Source organism: Schistocerca serialis, chromosome 1 (assembly GCF_023864345.2).
Source record: "Schistocerca serialis cubense isolate TAMUIC-IGC-003099 chromosome 1, iqSchSeri2.2, whole genome shotgun sequence".
In the NCBI taxonomy this organism is placed as follows: Eukaryota; Metazoa; Arthropoda; class Insecta; order Orthoptera; family Acrididae; genus Schistocerca; species Schistocerca serialis.
Genome location: NC_064638.1, coordinates 1,033,223,577 through 1,033,247,134, shown reverse-complemented (window position 1 = coordinate 1,033,247,134; position 23,558 = coordinate 1,033,223,577). Strand labels below are relative to the sequence as shown.

General features: G+C 43.0%; 2 protein-coding genes across 3 annotated transcripts in view; one reads left to right on the top strand and one right to left on the bottom strand.

The window, feature by feature from the left end:
- LOC126414100 (mannosyl-oligosaccharide glucosidase) overlaps nucleotides 1-23,558 on the top strand; it is a 413,842-nt gene that overhangs the window by 313,021 nt on the left and 77,263 nt on the right. For both annotated transcript variants that reach the window (XM_050083320.1, XM_050083321.1), the window contains exon 2: nucleotides 5,313-5,388. The gene's annotated coding sequence lies outside the window, so the exon portion shown is untranslated. The remainder of the gene's footprint in view (nucleotides 1-5,312; nucleotides 5,389-23,558) is intronic.
- LOC126414146 (protein neuralized) overlaps nucleotides 1-23,558 on the bottom strand; it is an 860,420-nt gene that overhangs the window by 816,131 nt on the left and 20,731 nt on the right. The gene's annotated exons all lie outside the window — the stretch shown is intronic.

Sequence of the window (23,558 nt, the reverse complement as noted above, 5' to 3'; positions counted from 1 at the left end):
ACAAAGTTTAGCAGACTCGCATGGAAATGTATCTTTCCTTTCGAATCGATGCAGCCATATTTTGCATCTTTCCTCCTTGTGGAATTCGGAAAAAGTTGTTACCATCCTCTGCCCTCGAACAGCAATGTACTGCAGAACACTGCGCCGTTCTTCACCACAGAAAAGTCGCCACGTTTTATAAGGCTCTTAATTTAACATAAAATGAGAACGTATTTTTCACACACCCCTACTTACTAAGATAACCACTCAATGCTCCAAGTTGCTCTCATACTATTTTGGTCCAAAATGGCTGCCTTGTACCACGTGATGTTCAACTGACCAATGTCAGCGAGCAGTTGTTGGTAATCCACACACAGAAGGTTGTCGTTACTGTCTTTATTAAGAGCTATAATTATATCTTTCGTCATAGCGTTTTCATATTGTGGGATATAAACTCTTTCACTTTTTTTTCGTTTTGTAGTAAACAAAGGCTGATTTCATCGGACTGTGTTCCTAATTACGACTTATTGTGTGCATTGTACGCTTTGAATTGCATTGTAAATATGTTGCTCGTATTCAACCCGCTTTTTACTCGCGTTCGTAATGCTGGGTGAGGTAAATGATTGCATATTTGTTTCGTCTAATGATGTTCTGTACACCCACGTATCCGAACCTGTGTGTAAACTGCTCGATTTAATGCATTGTAAGTATATTGCTCGTATTCCGCTTTATGTTTGTTTGCATACGTTTTACGTAATTTCTTCCATTTATGGAGAACTCAGTGTTATTAGCTTCTGACAGAATTGATATTCAACTTTATTACATCTCGCCACGAAATGAGTTAATAATTCTACTTTAAATGATGTAGCTTCTTGCCACTGAGTATGCTTTGTAGTCTTCGTGACAAGACCATCCTTCTTTGCAAATGCTTAAAACGCAACAATACCGGTAGTTTCACAAGTGTGTTCAAACGTTATTAACAGGTACTAAAACAACGCATTTTAGCAGAAATGAATGTACTGCTGTCCGCACAAACTAAGTTGACACATGGCGCGGTGGCTGATGGGAGCGACCGTAAATGGAAAATGTATTTACGGTCGCTCCCATCAGCAACCAGTCCGAGTGTCAACTTAGTATGTGCAGACAGTAGAATCATCCTGCCACTCCAACGAAAATTTCGGAGTTCTCCAACAGACGTGAGAAAGTATGAAAAACGGAAGCTAAGAAATATAAAGTAAAATATCAGCATTTACTAACAAAGCATTTAAATCAAGCAGTTCACACACAGATTTGTAAGCAGGAACGAATACACTCCAAGAAAAAAAGGCGCATCCTGAAGGAGATGCAAATTGGTCACAAACTGGTATTCATACATGCATCAACGGAAAATGCAAAATTGTAAACTCTGGCGGCCAATGGATGAATGTGTGACGCTTACAGCGCAACTGCACCACACAGCTGGCATGATAGTCAATAGGTGACGTGTCGAAACCAGGGCATAAAGTCTTTGAGAATTTCATTCCGTGTTCTCAGCTGTGCAGTAACTATGCCTCGTATACAGGCGCTTGAACAATCGTATACGCGTATGTGAGAGAGGACATGTGCAGTAGTGGAAATATTTATTGCATCACCTCTTACAATTAACAATTTTTGTTACAACCATTGAATACCTGCGCTAAATTTGCCTGATTTCTCTTGATTTTTATCAGAGATGAATATACACAATAATTTTTGTCAATTTGTTTTTATCCTTAATTTTTATTTCTATAAAACGTTTGTTTTTTTTATAATTTAACACTTTCTTGAAAAATGAGTGAAAGTGGATATGTCAGCTATTCTGTTTGCTATTCTGAAATATGAATACTATTGTTGAAAGAAACGCTGCATATTAATGTTGTAACATAACACTGATGGATTTTAGTGTTCGTATTACCTCATATGAACACTGTTGCATTTAATACTTCGTTGCTCCACCACGCGCCTTAATCGCCGCTTGGCATCATGAAGGCATTGAAAGAATTAACTTTTTATTTCCTCCTCACTCAGTTCATGAAACCACACACGCATAAGGATCTCCAACAGATCCCGTTTATTCCGTGAGTTCTTTTTGGTGATAGCATTTCCCATAACCTTCCAACAGTTCTCAATAGGATGGAGATCAGGGCTGTTTCCTGACCACTCTAATACTCGAATCCAATTTTGTCCAAGGAAAGACTTTACCTGAAATGTAGAAGTACGTGATAATTAACCAAGAAAGTAATCTGCTTCGTGTTTGGTACAAATATTAGTCATAGGACTCACCTTCAAAGCTCTATGGAGTCATCCTGAAAAATGTAATGGGAAACATCTCCAAACTGGTCTCTAATGGTTGGCATAAGCTTCCTTTCAAGGATGCTTATGTAGGTATCTGCATTGAGAGTGCCATTGATGAAGTCCAGACGACCTACTCCGTGACTGGAAATGCACCGCCAGACCATCAGTCCTTGTGGGTGTTTGACTGTATGTGTTATGCATGGTGGCAAAAATTCTTCATCTTTTCTTCGACGCACGAACACTTTTCCATCTGAGTCATGCAGATTAAATTTGGACTCGTCTGAAAAAATTACTTTGTTCCACATCTCTGGTGTACATGTCGCATGTACCTTTGCCCATTGTAGTCGCTGTTGTCGCATTATCTTGGGCAATAAAGGCTTCCTTCTAGGACGACGGGCTGAGAGTCCAGCCTCCAGTAGTCTATTTCTTACAATTCTACTGGTTACTGAGATGTCGCACATTCCTTCCCAGTCTCGCTTTAGTTCAGTTGATGACAGGCGACGATCGTTGAGCGAAAGCCTTTTCAATACCCTGTCCCGTTTGGCAGTAGACGCCCTTTTCCGACCTCTTCCTTCCTCACAATCAACCTTTTGCTTTTTCCCTGTATTTTTTTCAGTAACCTCGAAATCGTAGACTGGTTAAATCCTGTCTTAGAGGCTACCTCTCTGGTGCTGAGACCAACAGACGAATAACCAAGTATAGCAACTTTCTTTTCTAGCGTTAATTCAACTGACCTGCCCATCTTCTCACTGCAAAGCCTCAACTCAAAATGGCAGTATAAACACTGGTGTCATTGTAAAACCAAACGACTACAACAAAGAGTTGTGTATTATTGGAAAACATGCGTGAATAAGTCACATTATTAAGGCAATAACATGTCAACAAGGTGTAGCAACAATGGGACTGATATAACCTGAAACAAACTGCTGCGAAAGACAAAAAGACGAAGTAATTCATGATGATGCAATAAATATTTCCACCACTGTCGTTCGGCTCAAACAAGCCGGTTGGAGTAATCGGCGAATCACCCGACATTTGAATAGAAGTGGTGGCACTATTCGACATTGTTGGCAGGAAAGGGTGAACCATGGTCGAACACAGCTGCAAGAGGGAAGCGGTCCACCTAGACTCTAGAGAGACAACAAGAACATGAGGACCGAGCGATCGTCAGAGAGCCAATCAGAGCTCCCGTTTCATCATTATTGTCGATACAACGTTCCGTTGGTGCTTCATTGACCACAAGGACCAATAGGCGACTCACACGAAGGGGGCTGACCTCTGCACGCCAAGAAGCCCATTTGCAGTGGTGCCGGGCACATTCGGCCTGGAATCTAATTGACTGGAATAGAATTGACTTCAATGATGAGTTCCGCTTCGAACTGAGTCCCGATGACCAGCGATGACGTGTCTGGCACGCGCCGGACAGCGATGGGATGGCACTCTGACTGTCGCCCGCCATATCGCCCGACAACTAGGAGTTATGGTCTAGAGTGTTATTTCATTTCGTAGCAGGATGCATATGGTTGTCATCCGCGGAACCCTTACAACACAGCGGTATGCCGACGACATTCTAAGCCCCGTTTTGTTACCCTTTATGGCAAGCCATCCAGGGCTTACATTTCAGCAAGATAATGAACGCCCGCACACAGCGAGAATTTCTACTGCTTGTCTTCGTGCTTCCCAAACCCTACTTTATCTATAAAGGTCGCTGGATTTCTTCCCAATTGAGAACATTTGGAGCATTATAGACAGGTTCTTCCAACGTTGTGATTTTGACAATCTGACGCGTCAGCTGGACAGAATCTGGCACGATATCTCTCAGGAGAACATCCAACAACTCTATCAATGCCAGACGGCGTAACGGGTTGCATAAGGACCAGAGGTGGAGCAGACTGTTATTGACTTGCTCAATTTGTGAATCTCTCTCTGTTGAATAAATTATCCATTTTTTTTTTTTTTTTTTTTTGAAACTGTAATCATTTGTTTGTCCGTACATGTACATCACAACCGAATTCCGCCCCATTCGGATAATTTCTTCGTGGTGTGTCTTTTTTCTTGTCTTAGAGTGTATACATCAGTTCAAAGAACATCATGCGATGAAATTAGATTCTTTTTTATATGAAACGGAAATAAATAAGGAATAATTTACTTCTGCCAATAGTACGGATGCGAGCAAAAATCATGCAGAAAACGAGCAACATACTTACAATGCAATTCAAAGACTGTAGTACACACTAGAATCCTTAATCACGAACGCATTGCGGTGAAACCAGTTTATATGACACGTCATGTTAGATGGTTTTTAGGTGATTGTTTCCACTTGATTTGCGCCACATGGTCGAAATTGCAACATGGATTTTTTAACAAGTAAATAATTTTCCAGCCAAAAGGCGACCATGATGTCAGTTACAAAATTCTACATGACTCTGAACCCCAGCTACTAGAAGTTAATCGTAGTTTTTGATTGAGATTTCCCGAATATAATACTTTAGAAGGCCACAAAAGCGTTTCCAGTCATGCACTTGACCAACACCCAAAAAGTATAAACAAAAATATTATCATCTAATCCTTGTATTTCGCAAAGCAAGAACACGGATTTTCGTGCCATATTTTCCCATATTCGAAATTCACTACCAGGTCGCCAACAACGCTACTGTCGTTGCTTGCTTCCGTAACATAACAAGGGCAGTGCACTTCTTATGTTTTGGTGTCCTGTGGCTCACCCTTTGGTACACAACCACAGGTGGAAGCACAAGCGGCCAAAGACACTGTTAGCTAGGGCATAGCCACCTATGGTTAACTAACGTACGCAAACAGCGACAAACGTCGGCAAGCCCCTGCATATCAGCAACACTGACTGGCAACTACCAGCTGCTATTAGTGCCGACCAACAGGCCACAGCAGGGACACCGACGAGCTCGCCCACAGACGCACAAACAATCTGCCAACATTCCCTCACACTGTGCCTCCGGTATATGACCTATCGGACACAAGATCGATAACAAACCTAACTGTTGCAGGTTGCTGACGCTGAACGAGGACTCTGTGCCAGCACCCAGCGCCAGCCACCGAGCAACACAAACGCACAACGTCAAGGTATCGACATGCATGATACCCACTACTAACAAAGCCTATCCTTGCAGAACCTATCGCAGGCAGCAAGACAACCGCTACTGCTCTTGCCGCCCGACCTAACTTTCGCAGAGGTTTTTTTTTCCCTTGGCTCTTACCTTGGCACTTTTTTTCCTCTGCCCTTCAAACCGCTACCCTTCTATCTCCAGATGAGCGCGTAATAATGGTTAATGCTAACCAGACGTACGCAAACATCGCAGTACCCACATCCTGCGACACCTCACTTTAGTGAACACTAACCCTTATGCAGAGATGGCAGTAGACCTTTTGTGTTGGCCATCATGCCGGTGTGGGCGTGGAGGGGCTCCACCTCTCTTAAAAAAAAAAAAAAAAAAAAAAAAAACAGGTACAGTGCTGATGTACAGACCTGATCGAAATAAAGTGAAGTCTATCTTTTAACAGTGATTTCTCTTTTCCCAAGCTGATGCAAACGTTTTAATGAATCATGATTTAACGCAGAAACTGGCACTGCGAAGTGCCAAAGAACTGAACGTAAACATCCCCTAGAGCAGGGGTTCCAAAACTTTTCCTCTGAGAGAATACTCTGAGAATCTTCGTACTTTGATGGAACACCTTGGTCAATAAAAATTTTAAAAATGAGGAAACTTGGTTTATTCAGTACTTATGTAAAATTTTAATCGTAACTAATAACACACAAATCATAATAAAATTTTAAATAAATAATTATGGAAAAACGGCCACGTTATAATAGGTTTTGCGGAGCACTTATTCACTTCCCGCGGAACAACAGTCTCGCGATCGTATACATATTATCGCGATGGCATTACAGCTTACTGGAAGTTCACAGTTCCCCAGGGCTGTCTCATTAGCAGAAACCCCCGAACGCAACTCTCGAATTTCGAGCGAACTGCTAATTAGCGGAAGTTGCTCCAGAGTGAGTTGAAAATTAACGCTAAGTGAGAAGTTGGTGGGTTCGGCGTGTACACTATGGGGACAACTACCCTATTCTGTGACAGGTGCAGCGTCCGTAATGCCTCAGTGGGTTGGCTTCTCGAACAAAAGCGGTGTCCTTTGACTATACGTTACGTTGGCTTTTAGGGGGAATCCACAACTCGGCGAATGCGGGGCTGACTCTCTAACCTGGCCACAAAGGCGTCTAGAAAGTTGTATTTTTCAAAAACAGATGCAGAAACACGAAAACTGATGGAGAACGACGATTTTGCTCTAGTGGTAACAAGCCAGGGTAGAACCAGTTTGATGTAGCAGCACTAATAATTCGTCAAACTCCAGAGGAGAAGGCCGCTAAGAGCCTCTATTGTATTTCGGCTCATTGCCGTCCAACACCAAAAGACCGCCCAGAACTTCTAGACAAAATTTATAACTTTTTCATTATTTCAAAGCAGTTCTCAAGGGTCACCTCGATGTGTCACATTTACATTCGATCATTTTTTATATTTCCCACTCGCGTTGTTTTTAAACAGCTGAGGAAGTATGTTGACTTAGTCTTTGATGACTGCGATGTGGACGAGATTTTTGTGGCAATAATAGACAGGAAAGGAAAATACATAGTAGTCTCAGGTTGTTCTTATATTATGGTTACAAATTTGTAGGACGTCTAGAGGACACAGAGTATACAATATTATGAACAGGGACTCATCTCCAGAAATGTAGCGTTTCCGTTCTATAACCATTTCAAATTGGGCGTTTAACTCATCCGTCTCTGCTGAGGGAAACAGTAATGGCTCGGACCGATACGTTGAAAAATTTGTAGAACGGAAACGGTATGTTTCTGGGGGTGGGTTCCTATTCAAAGTATTATGTACTCAGTCTTCCCTAGAAATACCACAAGTTTATAACTGGAATTTAGAACACCTTATACAGGGCGTAACGGGTACAAGTGTAAATATCTTGACTGGTGACTGAGGACAGTGTACTGAACAACATAACATCAATATTTACTTCATTTGTAGACTAATAATTACACCTATTAGAAGTAGTACGTATTCAGGTTGCTCAGTACCTCCAAATACATATGGTAATAGCAAGCCATCAATGCTTATTTTCCTCTGTGCAGCAGGTCAGCTGTTGAAGCATGGACGCATGGACGCAAAACGGTTAATCTATACTGACAGACGTAGTCCACTTAGTACTGCAGTTAAGACTCTACAGAAATCATCAGATAGTGAAGTCTGTTACTTGTTTGTGTGGAGACGTTTCGACGCAGAGGTAAAACAAACTACACACTGATGTGTGTACATACTCACATACCACATGGAGAAAATATCTGCGCTTACACCCTGTATAACATAACAAGAAAGTTCGTTCTATCAGAAGATGACAAATTTGTATTCTATCGGGTTTTCTTGCCAGGAAAGTAAAGTTTTACTGATATAAAATTAATATGGACTCTAATTACCTAATTATTAAAGGAATATATACGTAAATCTACTTCGACGTATCAACTCCGCAAGCTACTATACTTATACCAATATTATCCATTTTCATTCCTGTCCCATGACACTGAGCGATGGGGAAATATCTATATGGCTCTCCACGCGATATAATTTCCCACATCTTATCATCACAATCCTTCGTGATATACCGGTATATGATAGAGGCAGCAGAGCTATTGCACATTCTTTCTCAAATACAGTTTTTTCTAAATTTAACTAGTAGCACTTCAAGAAAACATCGCCTTTCTTCCAAAGATTAAAATCGGTTTACTCATGATACTGGTAGTTAGGCTCCCTGGGTGATACTTGAAGAGATACAGAACCAGCTCTAGTCCAGTTATTGTATTTCTTCAAGTATTCATTTAGGTTCTTTAATTATCTCCGTTACACTTAAATATTGGCTACTATGACCTGTTACGTCCTATATGTGCATCTATGACACTGAGAGAAGCTGGCTCGTGGGGCGAAGGTGTGTTGTTTTTGTTTTTGACCGCTAGCAGCGGCTAGTCAGCCAGGCGAGAAATGCAGGTGGCTGAGACCCGAATGCGAGAGATTTTCCCGTGGCTGGAGTGTGAGCGGCTGCCGAAAGAGTGGCGACGACTCGGTGGCGGCTGAGATGGTTGAAATAGAAAATGACTATTATGTATCAAAGAAACTACGCTGCAGACCTGACAAACTTGATACAGAACAACCGGGCACACTAGAAAAATCGCAGCACTGAGATGAGCACACTGCAACTTCAAGTATGATCTAGGATTAATGTTCAGAAAGTTGAAAGTCCCTAGAGCAATCTGGTCATACAATGCATCACATGAAAGCTGACATCAGTAAATATCGCAATAAGCTACTTTTCAACTCAGGCAAGTGTATAAAAAATTGCAGATGAGTTTCTTTAAAGTTGGTATGTAAATGTGCCAGTACTATAAATGCTACACACTTACACCCAATATGAAGGCAGTATGAGTCTTCAAGATCCTTACCCAATTTTCCGAGTGGATGAGTGGTCACAATTTACTATTTCACATGTATTTATAATTTTACTAGCCGAGAAACACGGCATTGCCCGGATACTATTTTTGCCAATTTTCTATTAGAAATGAATAGAAAAATTGAACTGTGCTTGTAGTATAATATCCCATACACTTTCTGTAGGCTGGGCGCAGCTGCTTCACATGTCTACAACGCGATTTTATAAACGTCTCTATGACAACTGTTCTTCACAGGTCTATAGACGGCGATTGTTTTCGCGTAGAGCGGTCTGCGCTTCGCGGTTGAAAACTGTCAAAAGCGCTATCAGCTGTTTGGCTCTGAACACTATGGGACTTAACTTCTGAGATCATCAGTCCCCTAGAAGTCAGAACTACTTAAACCTAAATAACTTAACGACATCACACACACCCATGTCCGAGGCGGAATTCGAACCTGCGACCGTAGCGGTCGCGCGGTTCCAGACTGTAGCGCCTAGAACCACTCGGCCACCCCGGCCGGCTATCAGGTGTTAGGGATTTCCTTAAGTTGGCCTGATTTTTTTTTTTAGTAGTAAAGAATAAATGTATTAAACATTCGTGCCACATGCGGCATTTTTTCACGCATGTAAGCGCTTATGACGTCATATCTCTCGAAGTACGTGTAGTCAATGATATATTTGCGTAGGTACATTCAGCGCTATATGTGGATACATGAAACGTATTCGCAGTTGCGAATATGGACAACTATCAGCTGTTTAATGGAATGACGATAGTGAAAACTTGTGGAGGACCGGAACTCGAACCCGGTTTTCCCGCTTGTTGCGAGCTGTCGTCTTACCATTAGGCACCGAGCGAGGTGGCGCGGTGATTAGAGCACTGCACTCGCATTTGGCGGGACGGCGTTTCAAAACCGCACCCGGCCATCAAGATTTAGGTATTCCATGATTTCCCTAAATCGCTTTAGGCAAAACGCGGGGATGGTTCCTTTCAAAGGGCACGGCTGATATCCTTCCCCATCCACCCCTAATCCGAGCTTGTGCTCCGTCTCTAATGACCTCGTTGTCGATGATGACTTAGGAAATTTTCCAGTCTTTAGCTACGGCACTTCCTGCAAGCGAGCGGTTGTACATAACTGCTAAATATGGAGCTATCGTATCAGCATACTCTGAAAGAAACCTGACTGGTATATAATCTGGATCGGAGGCCTTGCCTTTATTAAATGATTTAAACTGCTTTGCTACACCGAGGATATCTACTTTTTTTTCATCTTGGCAGTTGTTCTTGATTGGAATTCAGGAATACTTACTTCGTCTTCTTCGTTGAAGGAGTTTAATAACTCTGCTTTAGTGGCACTGCCATCAGTGACTTCACCGTTGTTATCGCGCAGTGAAGGTATGGATTGCGTCTTGCCACTGGTGTGCTTTATGTATGACCAGAATCTCTTTGGATTTTCTGCCAGATTCCGAGACAGTGTTTCGTTGTGGAAATTATTAAAAGCATCTCGCGTTGAAGTACGCGCTATATTTCGAACTTCTGCAAAACTTTGCCAATCTTGAGAATTTTGCGTTATTTAAACTTTGGCATGCTTTTTTGGTTGCTTCTGGCAGCAGTTTTGTGTACCATGAGGGATCAGTACCATCATTTATTAACTTATGTGACATACCCGGTGATCAAAAAGTCAGCATAAATTTGAAAACTTACTAAACCACGGAATAATGTACATAGAGAGGTAAAAATTGACACACATGCTTGGAATCGGGCCTTTTTTCTTCGAGGAAATGCGTGATTCTGGTTTTGTAACAGCTACCGTGACGGTTGAAAGGTACGCCGATATGTTACAGAATCGCATCATCCCCAGCCTGGCTGATAAACACCTGCTGGAACGTACGATGTTTATGCAGGATGGCGTTCCACCCCATATTGTTAGACGCGTGAAAGGTCTCTTGCTCGCGTCATTCGGTGATGATAGTGTGCTCAGCCGCCACTTTCGTCATGCTTGGCCTCCCAGGTCCCCCTACCTCAGTCCGTGCGATTATTGGCTTTGGGGTTACCTGAAGTCGCAAGCGTATCTTGATCGACTGACATCTCTAGGGATGCTGAAAGACAACATCCGACGCCAATGCCTCACCATAATTCCGGACATGCTTTACGGTGCTGTTCACAACATTATTCCTCGACAACAGCTATTGTTGAGGAATGATGGTGGACATATTGAGCATTTCCTGTAAAGAACATCATCTTTGCTTTGTCTTACTTTGTTATGCTAATTAGTGTTATTCCGATCAGATGAAGCGCCATCTGTCGGACATTTTTTGAACTTTTGTATTTTTTTGGTTCTAATAAAACCCCATGTCATTCCAAGCATGTGTGTCAATTTGTACCTCCCTATCTACATTATTCCGTGATTTATTTCAAATTTATACTGACATTTTGATCACCCGCTATATCTCTCAATTGCCGTCGATACTATCTCTTGGGAACCGTTCCTCATCTTTCCTACTCTTACGTGATCAGATCGGAAGGAGTGGAGACTATCTCTTAAAAAGGCGTTAAGAGCATTTTTGTCAGCTTCTTTTTAAATAGATGTATTTTGCGTTTCTTTTTGATGGGTGTAACGGTATTCAGTCTAGCAGCAACTGCCTTGTGGTCGCACTGAGTATTAATCTCTGTAGTCAGGCATACAGCCAGGAGTGGATGGTTCAAATGGCTCCGAGCACTATGCGACTTAACTTCTGAGGTCATCAGTCCCCTAGAACTTAGAACTACTTAAACCTAACTAATCTAAGGACATCACACACATCCATGCCCGAGGCAGGATTCGAACCTGCGGTCGCGCGGCTCCAGACTGAAGCGTCTAGAAACGCTCGGCCACATCGGCCGGCCGCCAGGAGTGGAGCATAAGTGGATGTTGATGATGAATAAAGTAGAACTGCAAAGAAAAATTAGGCATATTGTAGAACAGAAGGTATTTGGTTATAATACGGATCAAATAAATAAGTTTCATTCAACATATTACGTAAATGGTGACGAGAGAATTAACAGCTTCGGAATTCTTTAATGCCGTGGATCACTCTAAAGTTGCAGGCGAACCTTCCGGAGCAGCATCCGCGGTACGAGTTAAATGTGAGAGAAAACAAGGAGTGCATAATGGATAAGATGGAAATAAAAGCTGCAGGCAGACGGCGGCAGCTGGCGGCAGGTCGCAGTAACACGACCGAGCCGGGCCGGGGAAGCACCTGGCTGTCTGCCTCAGCTGCCACGCGACCCACAGCTGCTGCTGCTGCCGCCGCTCCAGTCAAAACAATGCGCCCGCGATCAGCTGCCCGCGACCAGCTGGGCGACGCATTTCGGGGCTTTCTGTCGGCGCGTTCCTTATCTGCATGCGTGGCGCCATGGCCAGCCTCGGTATCAGCTGCTTCTCATTACGAATCTTCATCACCGTAAGATTTCTGCTAGCCTAGCCAGTCATTTATGTATTTCTTGTAGTATGTCGGTTCCTTCTTATGGGAACAGACCAAGGTTGAGCCGGCCGTGATGGCCGTGCGGTTCTAGGCGCTCCAGTCCGGAGCCGCTCTGCTGCTACGGTCACAAGTTCGAATCTTGCCTCAGGCATGGGTGTGTGTGATGTCCTTAGATTAGTTAGGTTTAAGAAGTTCTAAGTTCTAGGGGACTGATGACCACAACAGTTGAGTCCCATAGTGCTCAGAGTCATTTGAATCAATTTGAAGACTAAGGTTGAAAAAAATTGTCTAAGTTTTTAACTGGTTTAAAATGTTCCTGAGAAAGTCTGTTTTTAAGATTCATTCACGTAACTTGAGCCATAAATGTTGAAATAAACTACTGGCCATTAAAATTGCTACACCACAAAGATGACGTGCTACAGAAGCGAATTTAACCGACGGGAAGAAGATGCTGTGATATGCAAATGATTAGCTTTTCAGAGCATTCACACAAGGTTGGCGCCGAGGGCGACACCTACAACGTGCTGACATGAGGAAAGATTCCAACCGATTTCTCATACACAAACAGCAAATGGCCGACGGTGGCTGGTGGTTGTTGTGATGCCTCGTGTAAGGGAGAAGAAATACGTACCATCAAGTTTCCGACTTCGATAAAGGTCGGCTTGAAGCCTATCGCGATTGCGCTGTATCGTATTGCGACATTGCTGCTCGCGTTGGTCCAGATCCAATGACTGTTAGCAGAATATGGAATCGGTGGGTTCAGGAGGGTAATACGGAACGCCGTGCTGGATCCCAACAGCCTCGTATCACTAGCAGTCGAGATGACAGGCATCTTATCCGCGTGGCTGTAACGGATTGTGCAGCCACGTCTCGTTCCCTTAGTCAACAGATGGGGACGTTTGCAAAACAACAACCATCTGCACGAACAGTTCGACGACGTTTGCAGCAGCATGCAGTATCAGCTTGGAGACCATGGCTGCGGTTACCCTTGACGCTGCATCACAGACAGGAGCGCCTGCGATGGTGAACACGACGACGAACCTGGGTGCACGAATTGCATAACGTCATTTTTTCGGATGAATCCAGGTTCTGTTTACAGTATCATAATGGTCGCATCCGTGTTTGGCGACATCGCGGTGAACGCACATTGGAAGCGTGTATTCATCATCGCCATACTGGCGTATCACCCTGGCGTGATGGTATAGGGTGCCATTGGTTACACGTCTCGGTCACCTCTTGTTCGCATTGACGGCACTTTGAATAGTGGACAGTACATTTCAGATGTGTTACGACCCGTGGCTCTACCCTTCATTCGATACCTGCGAAACCCTACATTTCAGCAGGATAATGCACCACTGCATGTTGCAAGTCCTGTACGGGCCTTTCTGGATACAGAAAATGTTCGACTGCTGCCCTGGCCAGCACATTCTCCAGATCTCTCACCAACTGAAAACGTCTGGTCAATGGTGGCCGAGCAACTGGCTCGTCACAATACGCCAGTCACTACTCTTGATGAACTGTGGTATCGCATTGAAGCTACATATGCTGCTGTACCTGTACACGCCTTCCAAGCTCTGTTTGACTCAATGCCCAGGCGTATCAAGGCCGTTATTACGGCCAGAGGTGGTTGTTCTGGGTACTGATTTCTCAGGATCTATGCACCCAAATTGCGTGAAAATGTAATCACATGTCAGTTCTAGTATAATATATTTGTCCAATGAATACCCTTTTATCATCTGCATTTCTTCTTGGTGTAGCGATTTAATGGCCAGTTGTGCATGTTAAAAACGCGATTTTCTGATTGGAGGTTTGGAGCATCCTGGCACTCGGATGCAACCGACAGAATAGAGGTGCTACTGATTTCGGATAGTATCACAGAGGGCATTAGTATCAACTAAAATACTATTCTCTACAAGATTTTCCGTAGTAATATGTTTCATATATGGCAAACAGTCTGAAAACACGTACTTTTTCTCGCTTCTGGTTAACCTGTCATTTCGTTTGTTTCTTTTATACGAAGTAAAAAGTGAGTGCTTGAAAATGACAAACAAACCTATTTATAAAGACAGAAAAGTATCGAATACTAATCCCAATCGAGCAAAAAAAAAAAAAAACCGCTTCGATTGGTAAGTGGAACTCATTTAATCGGTCATTTCGTCACAATGAGTGTTTCGACATTGGGGTACGCTGCTTCAATCACAAAGCCTGCACACACGTGGAACACGCGGTCAGAGGAATTGTCATTCGTCAGCGCTATCCACCGTAGGAACGAAGCAGTTGGACACATGTTCATAGGACCTTTTTCACTTCATTTCCAATCAGGAATCCGTCCCTGCAATTTTTGGTTTTATTATTGTTCACACTGTAAAGAGTGAACAGTAAGGGCGAAAGACTGCATCCCTGTCCTACTCTCTTTATCATGCGAGCACTTCGCACTTGGTCTTCCAGTCTTATTGTGCTCTCTTGCTTCTTGTAAATCACCCGTCCTTTCTTATAGCTTTCTGCTATTTTTCTCTGTATTTTGAACACCTTGCACCACTTTACATTCTAAACGCTTTTTCTAGGTCGACGAATCTGATGAAAATGTCTTGATTTTTCTTGTATCTTGCTTCCACTACAAAACGCAACATCAGAACTGCGTCTCTGCTGGCTTTACCTTTCCTAAATCCAAACTGATATTCAGTTAACAAATGGTTTAAATGGCTCTAAGCACTATGGGAATTAACTGCTGAGGTCATCAGTCCCCTAGAACTTACAACTACTTAAACCTAACTAACCTAAGGACATCACATACATCCATGCCGGAGGCAGGATTCGAACCTGCGACCGTAGCGGTCGCGCGGTTCCAGACTGTAGCGCCTAGAACCGTTCCGCCATTCCGGACGGCTTCAGTTAACAGCTCCTCAGGTTTTTTTCTGTTCTTTGTATACTATCCTTGCTATAAAATTGGATGGATGAGCTATTAACCTGACTGTCCGACAGTTCTGGCACGTACCTGCTCTTGCTATGTTCCGAACAGAATGGACGATATTTTCCGAAACTCTGACGGTATACAGGGTCACAATATTGAACTATATGAAATTAAATCGTCATAACTTCTGAACGGTTTGCGATAGGACGTTCAAACAGCACGGTTGGCCACAGGGCATGATGGGAATAGCGTGCACTGTATCTTTTGGTTTAGCGACGAAGCCTACTTTCATTTGGATGGGTTCGTCAATAAGCAAAACTGGCGCATTTGGGAGACTGGGGATCCGCATTTCGCAATCGAGAAGACCCTTCATCCCCAACAGGTGACTGTGTGGTGTGCAATGTCTAGTCACGGAATAATAGGGGCGATATTCCTTGATGGCACGGTGACTACCGAACGGTACGTGAAGAGTTTGGAAGATGATTTCATCCGCATTATCCAAAGTGATTTTGGTTTCTATAAGATGTGGTTCATGCAAGGCGGAGCTCGATCCCATCGAAGCAGGAGAGTTTTGATGTCCTGGAGGAGCACTTTGGGGACCGCATTCTGGCTCTGCGGTACCCAGAGGCCATGGCATGGGCCTCGATTGGCCGCCATACCCTCCGGATCTGAACACATGCGACTCCTTTTTGTGGGGCTATATTAAAAACAAGGTGTACAGCAATAATGCCAAACCCATTGCTGAGCTGAAAACGGCCATTCAGTGGTCATCCACACCATCGATGTTCCGACACTACAGCGGGTCATGCAGAATTGCGGTATTCGTCTGCGCCATATCATCGGCAATGATGGAAGGCATATCGAAAATGTCATAACCTAAATCCGAATGTCTGTACGACGTTTACATGTTGAATAAAGTATGTGTACTCCCTAGTTTGTAACTAATTTACGTTTCTTTACATATAGTTCAATAATTGTCATCCCTTTTTTTTGCCAGTCTCACAGATTCTACACATCAATTTGAACAGTCGTTTGGTTGTCACTTCCCACAATGATTTTAGAAATTCCGACGGAAATTATCTATCCCTTCTAGTTTATTTAATGTCAAGTTTTCCGAACCTAAATATAACAAAAACTGTCTGCAGAGTTATGACCATAGGTTATTTAGTTATTTTTCTGACTTACAGCAAAGAATTATAAATTTTTAAATAGAACATTATTTTTTGTATCATGAAGTTGATGTAATTAAACGAACTGTGTACAAATCAATTTACCCTTTTCTCTATGATTGGGATTTGTGTGTCCCACGATAGGTTGGTAGAGAAACGGTGCGAATTTTCTACGCGTTATTGCTACATATCATTGGCCAACTGGTAAAGGGACACCTGCTAATGGTATGTAGAATTCTTAGAATTCAACTGTAGGTTGTGCTATCTTCGCATGTCATCGTTAACCCTTTTCTCGCTATAATTAGTTCGCGCCTGTAGATAGGCAACTCAGTCAACAAGTTTCCAAAACGGACTGCCACCGCGCTTTCCTGCACAATTCGTGTCAGTGAACTGCACACCTGTATTGACGTTTGCAACGCCAGAAACGGTTCCATATTGAACACCTGTAATGTGAGTTAAAAACTTGGAGAGATGCTCTATTCACTGATATGTGTGTTTTCTATTTTCTGCGCACTCATCTGAAAGTCTGGAAGGTACTTATGAATAATCCTGTGTGTCTCAACCCTCCCCGCATTGCAAAACGAGACGGCGGGAAATTTTTTTATGTTGTTACTTCTGACTACAACATTAATTATAATACCTATACATCAGTGTCGTCCACTCCGGAAAATTTTTTAGTGAAAGAGTTAAATTTATACCAGTATTGGTTAAGGAGCTAGGAATGTTCATTTTAGATATGTGTTGGAATGAGAGTGCAATTTCCTGACTGAAAATGCACATGTCAGTGCGCCTTCTAAATTAGGGTCAGGTGTAAATCTGTCCGTGTCATGGAAAGACAAGCTTCCCCGATGCACTGTTTGACGTTGTGTTTGGTTGGATTCTAGAATGTACCCTTGCTCTTCCGTGTTAGTCGCTCACAATATTACTGCATCTGGGAGTGACGACACGTTTCGGTCGGCTTACGTGGGTCAGCGAGTAATTGGGGTTGCCGAGGAAAGGAAGGACGGCATAACTACTGTTATGCAATGAAAACTGCACTAGCCTTGATGGTTAAGAGTTGTGAAGCGGTTGGCCGTTACACAAGGGGTTTACGCAAAGATCTTCATCCGCTGTATCTGTTTCACTGGAATCCGTTCCATCACTGTCCTCGTCATGTGCTGCATATTCATCTTCATTTTCGAGCCCAACACTATTATATTCTGTATTGCTTCTTTCATTAACCCTTCTCAGTACCAATAATCATTTTCAGTTTCTTTTACATGTTCGCAACTTTTTAACCAATCATGTTGGGTAATCTTAGATAACGACTCCTTCGTTATTTATCGTAGGGTGGTTTAATTAATGGAAGTAACATATTTTATGCATTTTTTTGTTTCATTATATTCCTGATTACCTCTAAAGGGTTCAATTCGCAGAGCTACGATGGGAGCCTCAGAAAACTATATCCCTTACGCTTTAAAACTGCATCTCCTTTAAACACATGCTTTGACTTATTATAACGCAGTTTGTAAAATCGTATTTGTTGTTAAGATCATTTCAAAACTGACTTTGTTCTAAATAAACAACTTAGTTATGCCCTTCCCACGAGTTCTACCAGTGGGGGCTTATTTGCCTGAGTAGTGTGATACACTGCGTTACCAGGAACAACACTACCAGCTGGGATGTTAGAAGTCAGTTTCTCTTCTCACAATTTTTGATAATTATCCCCATTCATGTTATCGTGATAATCTCGGGATTTCGAATACGAATCGGAACTTAACTCTGCTTCATCTATGAAATCCATTGTTCCTCCAGCATGGACAACAATAATTCTGCGGCATGCACTGCTATTAGTGGCTACTTCCAGAACATCTTCATGTGCCAGCACTTTTTCATGGTAGTCTATAATGCCATGTTTCGTCCATGAATGCCATTGGTTTATTTCACCCCATTTCATTATTTCTGATTGCTGTCAAGTACGGCAGCAATGTCGGATGTTCTAAAGATGGTTCTCCTATTTTTTGAAACGAAATCCCACCTTTTCCTAAATATTCCGAAATGATACCCATCACCCCCCCCCCCTTGAAAATTTACCTCAGTTTTTGAAAATATAAGCAGTTTTCTCAACATAGGGATTTCCTTCTTCTGCTCACTATACATGGTGACCCACTCAAACCTCATTGATTTTAAAGACACAGGAAAAACCACAATAGATACGACAATGAAAAATACACCACATTGTAGGGAATCTCACAGAATTTATTTATTTTTCATCAATACACCTCTACATGTGAACCATTTGTAGCACGATGAATATTGAGTCTATATTCAATTTCTTGCCAAGTTCTTTGTAACATTTCCTCTGTTATTGTTGCAATCGCATTAGTGATACGATGTCGTAACGCAGGACTTGGGTCGCATACACGCGGTCCTTCACGAATCGCCACATGAAGAAATCAAGCGGCGTAATGTCGGGTGAACGTGGTGGCCAGGCAATGGGTCCTCCGCGTCCGATCCGAAGATTGGGAAATTCCCTATTCAGGAACTTGCGAACAGCCGTTGACCAATGCGGCGCAGCTCCAACTTGTTGAAAAATAATGTTGGGTTGCAAGTCTTGTATCTGAGGGTACACAAACTGCTCCAACATATCCAGATACAGTGACCCATTCACTGTTTGTTCGGCAAAGAAGAACACTCCAACAATCCTGTCGTGCATTAGCCCGTACCAGACGTTTAGTTTAGGGCTATCACGAACATGTTCGGTGACTATGTGCGGATTTTGCGGACCCCAAATCGGAACATTATGCCCATTAACCCTTCCTGATACGTGAAAGGTTGCCTCATCTGAACATAAACATCTTTCCAGGAAGCTGGCATCCAAATCAATACGCTGCACCCTATCCACAGCAAGTTGTTGCCGGCGTGGTTTATCGTTCGGCGTCATATGTTGCAGAATTTGCTTTGTAAGCACACCTACGAAGGCGCTGATGAACTACACGATGCAATATTGATCGAGGTACATCAATTTGCCCAGATGCTTTACGAATTGACTTAGGTGGGCTTCTGAGAAACGTTTGTTTGATGTCCTCCATTGTCTCTTCTGAAACTCTGTGATGTGCACCGCTAGAAGGTTTCAGAACACTTCCTGTCGCCAGAAACTTCCTACACGATTCCTTAATTGTTTTTACATCAGGTGGATCACATTCATACACACGACGATAATTTCTTTGCACAGTAATCGGCGATTTTGTTTCTGCAAACCACACTACTGCTTGCGCGCGCTGCTGTGGAGTCGCTATTTTCACTTCATCCGACCATGCTGCACTCGGGCGACGATACTTGGCACTTCCAACGCCGGAACATAATTTCTTTGAGATGCACTACAATAGGGTGCATTTGTCACCCTGTACTTCAAAAATGTTCTTCGTGTAAATGCTTTATCGAAGTGATGTAGAGAAAATACTTTTATAGATTGCCTCTCTTTTCTAATACTTTCAACTTTTTCTGCGGTTTCTTCTGATTACTTTTTCAAAATGTATTTTACTGTTCTTTCAGACTTATCTACTGTTTTCCCCCCTTCACAAGGCCGCTTTTTGTCGAGATATCATTACCTGATTCTGTTTTCTTCTTGGCAAACGGGTACAGCTCTTTTTCACCTGAATGTGTCCAATTTCGGGACACCTTCCTCGTTTTCCACTCTCAGGGGAATTCATCATTATAGATAAAACCGCACTGCACTACTGATGATATTTCACAAGGATGAGCCGAACCATTCTTCAGTTCATGCGCAACTGACCTGACACTATTGACAGTGTGATGATTTTCCCTCGGTCAACTGGTACACTTCTTTAAAAAGTGCAGTAATATCGAGATAGGGTGGCATATAACGCAGGTCAGAACGCACAAAGTGTTCGCTCTGACACGGATACTGCCGTGGAATATTTGGTGTGGAGGGAAGCGTTTGCATTTATTGAGGACAGGGGAAGGGTGGGTGAAAAATTAGAGAGGGAGATCAAGTGATGCATACAGTAAGTTCAAATGGAGGAAGGTTGCTGAAGTTATTCGGAGATGAGGCGACTTGCACAGGATCAGCAAGTGTGAAGAACTTGTCAAACCAGCCATCGGACAGATGTCACACCACCATTTCATGTGCTGCAGCTACATTGACTCTACTCATTTCATTTCAGAGGAATTTAATTCCATTAGCAACTCAGATAGATGAAATGTTTTACGTTCAATTACTTTGATTCTCTTTGGAATTTCCAGAAGCGTTTCCCAAAACGTATGTTGTATTTCGAAGCCTCGAATTTCACAGTAACCCTTCAGTAAGCAACAAATAAATGTAACGGTTATAATCCCAGTAGCGTGTGTCTGAAGTCTTGCGATATATGCCTTAGGGTCTATTTGGAGACTACGTTAAAACTTGAACATCAACAAATGAAGTCTTCAATTTGGTCTAGCGGAAGCTCTGCTAATAACCATAAAACGGTATCTGGCAGTTCCTCTGGGACACAGCACTTGTGATTCGGTTGACGTACAAAATCTGGACGCTACGGCGCCTTCCAGCAGACTCGCCCCACACAGTCGTTCTCACAGCAGGGAGAGTCGAGGACGCTGACCGCAATGAAGCGCTCACACCACACAACGCCCATGCGGTCAGAGCCAGCATGGCTTACCTCTCCAGTCCCAGCTGCGGCAGACTCTTCAGCAGGATCCCGGAGAGCGCCAATGTTGCCCTCTTGTTTAAGAGCGTCGCTTCGTCAGATCTTGAGCATCATGAAAACTTGCAGTAGTACATGTACTTTCATAATACAGCTAACCAGCCCCAGGTACAATTTACGTTTCGCTGATTATATGGATAGAAGTGTCAGCAGACATACGATGCGAACTCTGGAACAATTTGCATTATTTCCTGTCGTTATTAGGGGGAGATGATGCAAAGAGCCGGTATCTCACAATCTGCACCCACACCCTACATCCTTGAACTCATTCCGTAACATGTAAGGAAGAAGACATTCTTCTATGATAGCCACAGGTACACTACACCCTACGAATTATGGTTGCCGATGGAACTTGATCATGGCCTTTTTCGCAATAGCCGTTCGAGTTGTGTAGTGACGATCTGTAGTGCGCATCACTGTACGTCCTTGGCGGACACACACAAACTAAATCTCTCACCTTCAGCCAGTGGGAGTTACATGATATTGATCACACCAACGACCTGCTGAAGCCTCTACAGAACAATTACGATGCCTCCTACTTAGCAAATAAGAGATTTATCAACCTTTTTATTAATTTGGACAGCTGCAAATGACAATCTCAGTAATGGGCTAGGAATTTATAAACGACCACATGTCACAATGCCGCACATTTCCGTTCTTTTTCTTCGTTATTCGTCCCTGTCAATGTTATTAAGAAACATACAGCTAAAATCTGCGAGCAGTCTGTGTCTGTTGAAAGTCGTACCCATACTCACCACAAACCCTGTAACTACAGTTCTAGAAACACGCCTGGCGATAGTGGAGATAAGGGCGATGTTCTACCTCCGTGGACCAGACATCACTTAAGAGGCCCATCTGGCACCTTAATTAAAACTTTTTTATAGCGTAAATGTAAGAAAATGTTCAAAATGTTCAAATGTGTGTGAAATCTTATGGGACTTAACTGCTAAGGTCATCAGTCCCTAAGCTTACACACTACTTAACCTAAATTATCCTAAGGACAAGCACACACACCCATGCCCGAGGGAGGACTCGAACCTTCGCCGGGACCAGCGCACAGTCCATGACTGCAGCGCCTGAGACAGCTCGGCTGATCCCGCACGGCGTAAATGTAAGAAAGACGAGCTGAATTTATAGAAGTTTGAAATTATGACGAGAAAAACAGCGTCTTCTCTGTTAAAAAATACAATGGATAATACCAGGCACTGGATTATGGAATGTAGGTTTCTTTCGTTTGAGCACCTTTCTCCCTTCCTGTTCTTCTCCACTTTTCTGCTGAACAGCGAGAGACGGTAGGCTTTAAAAAGCTGCATTGTTGTGTCCTGTCGACATCCTTTACTGCTTTCTTCGACATAATATTGTCAGGTTAGATGCCAGCCGTATTCCCGTCGGTGTCTTCTAACAATGAAGAATAGCGAAGCGCAGCGCTTACTGGAGCGTTGTTCGGGTTTGGCAAGCAAGACGGCTTGCCATGAAGGGCAACAAAACAGGGCGTAGGATATCGTCGACGTACCGCTGTGCTGTAAGGGTGCTGCAGATGACAACCAAAGGCGTCCTGCTACGAAAAGAAATGGCACCCCAGACTATCACCACTGGCTGTCGGGGCGTATGGTGGGCGACAGTCAGGTTGGAGATGGGGTACCATATGGTATCTGTTGACTTGAACCAGACTGAGCATGCTGAAACTTGTAGTGCGTCGTAGAAAAGTATCACCGTCAGACCTCTTGGAGCGTTCTTCACTTCGCAACTAGCTTATGAAAGATGGTCTAGGTGGGGAGGACGTCTTCCACAATGAGGAATAGCTTGAATGGAACAACGATGGGTTTTAGGAATTACTTATGGTCATACTAGAGGAACCCTCCCGGGGTTTGGCTGAAGTAATGAAAGCTGATCAGGGTGGTCAGATAGAAATTTGAACATCTTTCATCAGGGTGTATACATGGACAAGGAAAAAAATATTCCCGGATTTCTCCCAATGGGAAATACACTTTCTCCTGGGTTAAAATACACTTTTCCGTGTTAAGTGACAGTATACTTTTCCTCGGCACTGTAAAACTTATCAATGCTTTGATGGTTTATGGTTTTATACAACGATGTAGAATTTCCTGGCACTTTAGAAAATGAAACTCAGGGGGAAAAAACACGTTTTGGAAAGATCTTTGATGTGCAGCAACATGTACGCTGCATATTTTCGTGTTACGAAGGTATAAATTCGAATTCCACCAAATTCCGCATGTTACTTTCTGAAGCATTAAGATCTAGATTGCGACGCGCGTTTGTAAGCCAGTCACAGCTCATGTCACGTGATCTCGCCAGAGCTGATGACAGCATTTGACACGTGATGTAGTCCGCCAATAGCAAGATCACTCTTGAGTAGCGCGACACACAAACAAGAAAAGTTAATGGCTTAAATTAATATACATATTGTTGCTAGAAGAAAAGCAAAGCTTACACATATAATACTGGTCTCGAAGATTAATAAGCTGCAAAAGAAGCTAAGCTTCTACATAT